This window comes from Salmo salar, chromosome 01 (genome assembly GCF_965601325.2).
Source record: "Salmo salar chromosome 01, fSalSal1, whole genome shotgun sequence".
NCBI lineage: Eukaryota > Metazoa > Chordata > Actinopteri > Salmoniformes > Salmonidae > Salmo > Salmo salar.
Window position 1 is genome coordinate 141,568,708 of NC_138291.1, and position 7,402 is coordinate 141,576,109.

Sequence of the window (7,402 nt, forward strand, 5' to 3'; positions counted from 1 at the left end):
TCAGAAGAGGACTGTGCGAGGAGGTCCAGACGGACATGTCCTGTCGAGATGACAACCTCTCCGTGGACGCACTCATCGTGATAACCTACTTCAGTAGCGTTGGTGCTCTCATCACTTCTCTCCCTCCCTCAGTGAACACTTTGGATCAGAGCCTGAACCCATGGAGGTAGGGGTCACACACCTCCCCGTGGCGGAGCGACACAGATAGAGACAGCTGGGGCTCTGTTTCTATTGAGGTGAAGGAGGGAACCAGCTCCAGCAGTGTCCGGTACGTCCCAACTCGGGATCCACGAGAACAGAGGGACGATCACATGATCTTCCACCTCCTATGGCAGGAGTGAGTATCCCCTCATCCCTTTCTGCCAAACCCTTTTTGGTGTCGATCACACTAGTTGACTATCCCTCATGTATTGTTTCTACAGCGTTAGTGTATTCCGGTGCCGCGGGGAACTTCATTGACCAGACCCTTGCCTCCTCTCTTAACATCACCTCATCCCCGCTCTCCTCTCCTTTCCCAGTTCAAGCCCTCGATAATTGGTCACTAGGTTCCGGGACCATCGCACACATCACCAAACCACTCACCTTCACTGTGGAGTCCATCCATCAGGAGAACATTGCCTTCTTCATCACCAGCTCACAAGATCATCCTCTGCCTCCCTTGGCTTCAACGCCATAACCCCACCATCTCGAGGATGAAAATCACGGACTGGGGACCCAAATGCGGAGGACCTGCTTTCCCGTCCCCTGTGGTTCCACGTTGGTTGAGTGTCCTGTGGTTGCCCTTTAGCCCAACATCCTGGAGGTATAGCAGGACCTGCGGGAAGTATTTTCCAAAACCTGCGCCACCTGTCTCCCTCCTCATCGCCCCGGGACTGTGCCATCGATCTGCTTGCAGGCTCTGTGTCCTTACATCTACCCTCTGTCGGTGGTTGAAATCAAGGACATGGAGGAACCACCCTGGATGCAACAGGTTGGGCAAGATTGAACTTGTTAGTCAATATTTCTTACATTATAAAATGAAATTGCTTAACCAACCATGATTCTTCATTACATAGATTCCCTAGATATTTCAATCTCCATTTTAGACTGCTACCTTTTTGACTGCTCCTTGCATGAGATTATGGGAAGATTACAGCAGCTATGACTGGACTTAATTGACTTTTTGTCATTGTCATCAGTCTCAATATAGTACATTTTTGTAATGGTTGACAGGATACTGACAAGGATTGTCAGTTCAACGTCTAGTTTTGATTTACAATGGGTTGAGTTTTCAACTAACGTGAAATCAACCAAAAATGTCACTGTCATTGGATTTAGGTTAAATTGGGTGAGGGGGAAGCTAAATTCCCTTACGTTTTCAAATCCAATCAGTTTTCCACAGAAACAACATTGATTCAACCAGTTTTTGCCCAGTAGGTTTACACTTTGACAATAATTAATGAGTTGTTTCTAACAGGGAATTTCCATTACACACGTAAACACATTATCCCTACTCTCTGACTTGGTGGCACCAAAATTCCCCCATTTGTCATCAACCTTGGTTCTGGGAAGAAACTTTCCTAAAGGATGATGATGATTGGTTCAGTGAAACACAGTCAGAGGGAATGTCCCAGGAAATGTATCTACTTTGTAGTGTTGATCTGTTTTTATTCAGCGCTATCTCGTTTACACTAGCTGTTACTTGATACTCAACTGTTTTTGTTGTGTTGTAAGATCTCCAAGGCAAGGTATCAAAATACACTGAGGGTACAAAACATTAAGAACATTAAGAACTGCTCTTTTTTTTACACTCAACAGTTTTTGGGTGACAGCGAGAGAACCGTTAGGGTTAGAATCACAATCCGACCTCAGGAACGTTCCTGAGGTCCTCCCGATCTGTGCAAACCTAACCTTGACCGTGTGGCATTAACCCTTAACAGTTAAAAGAAGGTGTTTATATCTCACAGTTTGCAATGACTTCTCTCCCCATAGGAATACATTGCCTATTACCCTTAATTCAACCTGAAGCCTACGTGGGTTATGAATGCCTTATGAACCTGTCTTCAATAACAATCCATCAGGCTACTGTGAGGTCTACCTGTGTCGATTCTAAGCTTCCTGGAGCAACCAGAAGTTGTTAAAAACACCCAAAAAGGTGTTTGGATATAACCAACCTGCAGATTGTGAAAATCACTCAATTCAACCCTGTGTAAATCAGTCAATTCTTAAGGTAAAGACTTAAAATTCAGGATTCTGTGAAAGCCTACCCCAATGACAACGTGTGTCGATTCTAAGCTTCCTGTGCCAACCGGAAGTGCCTTAAATTGGGGTCAGAGTAGCTGTTTTGAAGGGTTAAAAAAGTCACATCTTTCCAAAACTTCATATGTGTGACTAGGCAACCCTCATGAACTGTAAATCAGTCATTAATCCCTTCAGATGTCAAAGAAAAGCTCTCACACACACACAGACACAGCAAGGATGGAGTGACACAGTGCGGTGCTTAACCTGTTTGGGATAGGGGGCAGTATTTTCACGGCCGGATAATGAGGTCTACCTGTGTCGATTCTAAGCTTCCTGGAGCAACCGGAAGCGGTTAAAAACACCTAAAAAGTGTTTTTCTATAACCAGCCTGCAGATTGTGAAAATCACTGCATTCAACCCTATGTAGATCAGTCAATTCTTAATGTAAAGACTTAAAACTCAGGATTCTGTAATAGCATACCCCAATCAGAATATGTGTTTACTTATAGCTTCCTGTGCCAACCAGAAGTGCCTTAAATATGGGTCACAGGGGCTGTTTTGAAGGGTTAAAAAAGTTAGATCATTTCAAAACTTCATATGTGTGACTAGGTAACCCTCATGAACTGTAAATCAGTCATTTATCCCATCAGATTTTCAAAAAATAACACACACAGCTAGGACATAGTGACACAGTGTGGGGCTTAGAGACATACACTGCCTGCAATAGTTACCTTCGTTTGAACGATTCAAGAACCATCAGACCTAGAGCTCTGAAACTTTAGAAACCTGTTCTAGAGCTCAAGTCGATAGTGCATGGTGAGTTATGTGGCTCTAGAAGGTTCTCAGACCGAGAAACAGCCTCGTACATTTGCAATATGTTCAATTAATTTTGACCATCACAAAAATGGCGACATTTAGAAATGTCCCAGAGTCGCAAGACTAGGTGCATTGAAACCGCCATGGCCCATAGAGACAGACCCCAACGTTTCTGTCCGATAGCTCATTCAAGGACCCCGTAGCAACGCCCGGAAAAAGTGGATTTTCAGCACCAATTAAGGTCGTTGCTTGGGCACCGAATGACCTTTCGAGCCGAAACTTGGGATTTGGGGTCGCCTCACATAGGCCTACACATAATGTCAGAGCTGGACCCGCAGCTAGAACGTAACTACGTGTTTTATGTTTTTTTATGGTTTAAACTGAAGGCGCTGTGAATTATGGGCCTGCTCTGATATATGTGATAGTTGGTTCTAAACGAGTTGGAAAAAGTGAATTTGGTGTCAGATGGTATCAGTTTGGTGTCAGAATGACATCTAATTGACTGATGGACGCTGACTTGCTGGGTGACGAGCGATGGAGAGGAACCACAGTCACTGCCTGGCCATCCCGAGTTCATCGGGCCAGTCAATTATGCATTTCTGCAGTATTTTTGAGCATGTCAAATTTGTGTTGGTAAATGCCCATTGAAAAATATTGCAACAAATTGCAGCATATTGTGCATTTGCAATATGATTCAATAGTGAAAAACATCACCAAATGGACATGATGGAAACACCACAACGAGCGATGGAGAGGAACCACAGTCACTGCCCGGCCATCCTGAGTTCATCGGGCCAGTCAATTTTGCATTTCTGCAGTATTTTTGAGCATGTCAAATTCGTGATGTAATGTCATTTTGGACGTTTTTGAAGTCCCACTTCTCCCACTTCTCCCTCATCATACATGACAAGGTTGATTCATGGCTTAACATAGGGCTATATGTCATTTGGGCAGTATAAATGCCATTTGGACATGGTTCACTGACTTTTGGGTTTGGAAACCGACTTCCTATGATCGTACATGGCAAATGGAGAAACATCCTGATTTGGCACATTCAATACTTTCATACATGTATAATTGACCAAAAAATAATTATGTCAATAAAATATCTCAAAAGTATGTTCATACAGTTCTTATACATGTGTAATTGACCAAAAAATTGAAAGAATTTCGAAAAACGGTCCAGAAAGCACTTTTTTTAAGGGGGTGATAAGTTTTCAAAAGAATTTTCATTTTTTCAAAATTTGACCCTTGGATGTTGACTTGTGTTACATTTGCAACATGAAAATCCACGGTGAAGCGCGCTCGCCATCTATTGGATATTTGCTGTGATTTGGCACATTCAATACTTTCATGCATGAATAATTGACAAAAAAAGAATTGGACATTTCATTTGGACATTTCTAATGGCATTTGGCAAAAAAAAAGAAAAAAAAAGTAACTTTTGACTTCCTATGAAATCATATTCAAAATGCACAAAACATATGCCTTATGCACAAGCAAAAACAACCCAAAAAATTTGGTCAATAAAATATGTCAAAAGTATGTTCATACAGCTCTTATACATGTGTAATTGACAAAAAAATTGAAAAAAAATTCTAAAAACAGTCCAGAATGCGCTTTTTTAAGGGGGTGATAAGTTTTCAAAAGAATTTTCATTTTTTCAAAATTTGACCCTTGGGTGTTGACTTGTGTTACATTTGCAATATGAAAATCAATGGTGAAGCGCGCTCGCCATCTATAGGATTTTTGGGGTGTGACACTTGGCATTTGCCATATGAAATTTTCAATATGATTTGGATGAATGTGGACCGAATTGGGTGGTATTGTCATTAGGGTTTATGATTCGTGCGGTGCCAATATGTCCCCATTCATTTTTGTCCATTTGGAGGGGGTCTTCCCTTACTCTGAATAGAGGTCCTGTATGAGCCTACTGTGGAGGAGAACATAAAATGGACAGCCATCCAAAGCTGGTGCTAATATAGCCAGTGTATATATAGCCAATGAGTAACATATTGTCACACATACCAGGATCCAGGGAAATCTGTTGTGTTATAGGGTCAGCCATATGATGCCCCTGGAGAAAATTAGGATTAAGTGCCTTGCTCAAGGGCACATCAACAGATTTTTTCCCTTATCGGCTCGGGAAATTGTACCACCAACCTTTCAGTTACCGGCCCAATGCTCTACCCGCTAGGCTACCTGCCGCAAGGCATGTCTACACTTTTTGAATCATAAATGAGTTGGTTTCAGGGAATTTCCATGATTATATTGTTGGCTAAGCTTGTGGTTTAAATTATTATCGTCACTAGTTTGAGCTAGTGCGGCTGGAACCTGACTAATCAAATAGTTGAAACTATGTCAAATAAAACCACAGTGTTGCTTTTGGCAAATATATAAATCCTTCTAGAGACATATGGTAGCAGCTTTTTTCAGTTGTTTCAACACAATGGATCTCTTCAACAAAGACGGAGCTGCCTAGTTGATTTATTATTTTGTTTACACAAGTTATTTCAGTTTCGGAGTTCAGAGAGGAACATTTTCAGTGATGAAATGGCAGATGGGTGTTACACACAGTCAGAAAGCCTATCCTACTGTAGTGGGAAATATCCGGCCAAGTCATCCCCCTGCAACATTCCAAGGATTAGATGGCTGCCCAACCCTTGGTTTACTCATTGACACTGGCTATATTAGCACCAGCTTCGGATGTCTGTCCATTTTATGTTCTCCTCCACAGTAGGCTCATACAGGACCTCTACAACTATCTTTGATTTTGTGTTTTTTTTTTAAATCAGAAAATAATTGTAAAAGATGGAGCTACTGCGGACTGCACTTCTTGTTGTGTTTATCACAACAGCATTCACAAAACCGGTAAGTGGGTGAACATTTTGATATTTTCCTTCCTTTTCCATAATTAGTAGTGCAGAGACGCAACTTTCACTGGGAAATTGCTAATTGTCCCCCCAGTCGGGTAGGCTGTTTGGAGTGTTTATCCGACTGCATTAATAAGAATAATTATGTCCCCCCCACTTCTAAAATCAAAGTTTCTCCCCTGGTAGTGGCTATCGTTACAGTATTTTTCAGGTGCTGCTGTCTTGTGTTTTGTTCATTCCACAGTTTGGCAGGCCTGGACACCATAATGGCCATAAAGCATCAAATCCATTGAATAGGTTGAAATGGTTCGAGTGGGGTCACTCTTCTGAGGATGCCATCAGACACAGCAATGAAAGAGGCCCGGAATCACCAAAGTCCTTTGATTCTTCAGTATCAATGGAGTCTTCCTCAGAATCTGCAGAATCCAGCCAGTCCTCAGAATCTGATTCATCAAGTTCAGAGGAGATCTTCCCTGAGAGGACGACACCTGGACCAACTGCTCCAACCACAGTGAACCCACCCACTGCTGCCATGTCAACTATCCCACCGGTGATAGAAATGTCCACGAATGGGCCAGTCATCAATGAAACGACACCTTCGCCAGGGAACGTTACTGCATGTGTCACTGAGGACATTATAACTCCCGCTCCACCAACTCCCGCGCCACCAACTCCCACTCCACCAACTCCCCCTCCAGTCACAGAGAGCAGAGGAGACAGTCTTTAAATGTTTATAAATATTAGTCAGAATTCAAGCTAAATAATTCCAAAGAGTTTATCATTATTTGTTGTATGGAAAATTTACTTGAATGTATTTACAGTTTTGAATGGATTTATAGCTTTTGTTGTCAGCTTCAGAATAGTATTACAGGTAAATTCCCAAATGGAAAAGAGTAATGAAAAACAAATAAGAATCTTGTATGGCGTAAGATTTTTGTTTTTATACAAAAATCTAATGAGTATCTGGTAAGATTTTGTATGTTTTGCCTTATGTCAGTAGTGTATTTGAATATGTCTTGACTTATATGACTACGGTGACATACACAATTGTGGTGGATTTTCCACATCAGGGGTCTCCAACCTATTCCAGCATGAGAACATTATTTTAACTTTCAAATAGGCACATTCTTCTCTTTTCCTTCATCCTGCAAGTCTTCCCTAGGTCCTTGGTGTACAACATGTTTTCTGTTAATATACCTGGTAAAATGATGTTTAATAAACAACTCTAAGAGGGCCCCCTAAAATGATATTTGGTATTTTCCTGAATTCTGTTTTCTCTGTTAGTTTTTTCCTGGTTTGGGATTTCTTAACAAAACATATACTCTCACTATTACAATTATTTATAGAGAAACAACGAATGGATGTTCTGAGTCCATACCAATTCTTAAATCACATCAGAAGATCATTTTTCAGCCAAAATTTTTTAAAATGTTTTTTGGGTTGTGTAATGCCCCTTTAAATGCGCAATTATCAAGAGATGAATGTGTTGAGTT

General features: G+C 41.4%; 1 long non-coding RNA gene across 1 annotated transcript; it reads left to right on the forward strand.

Annotated features, from left to right (window-relative positions):
- Positions 1-5,571: 5,571 nt before the first annotated feature.
- LOC106563402 (uncharacterized) lies at positions 5,572-7,156 on the forward strand. Its single transcript, XR_001319249.3, has 2 exons — positions 5,572-5,907; positions 6,154-7,156. It is a non-coding gene; the product is annotated as an uncharacterized LOC106563402 (long non-coding RNA).
- Positions 7,157-7,402: the final 246 nt, after the last annotated feature.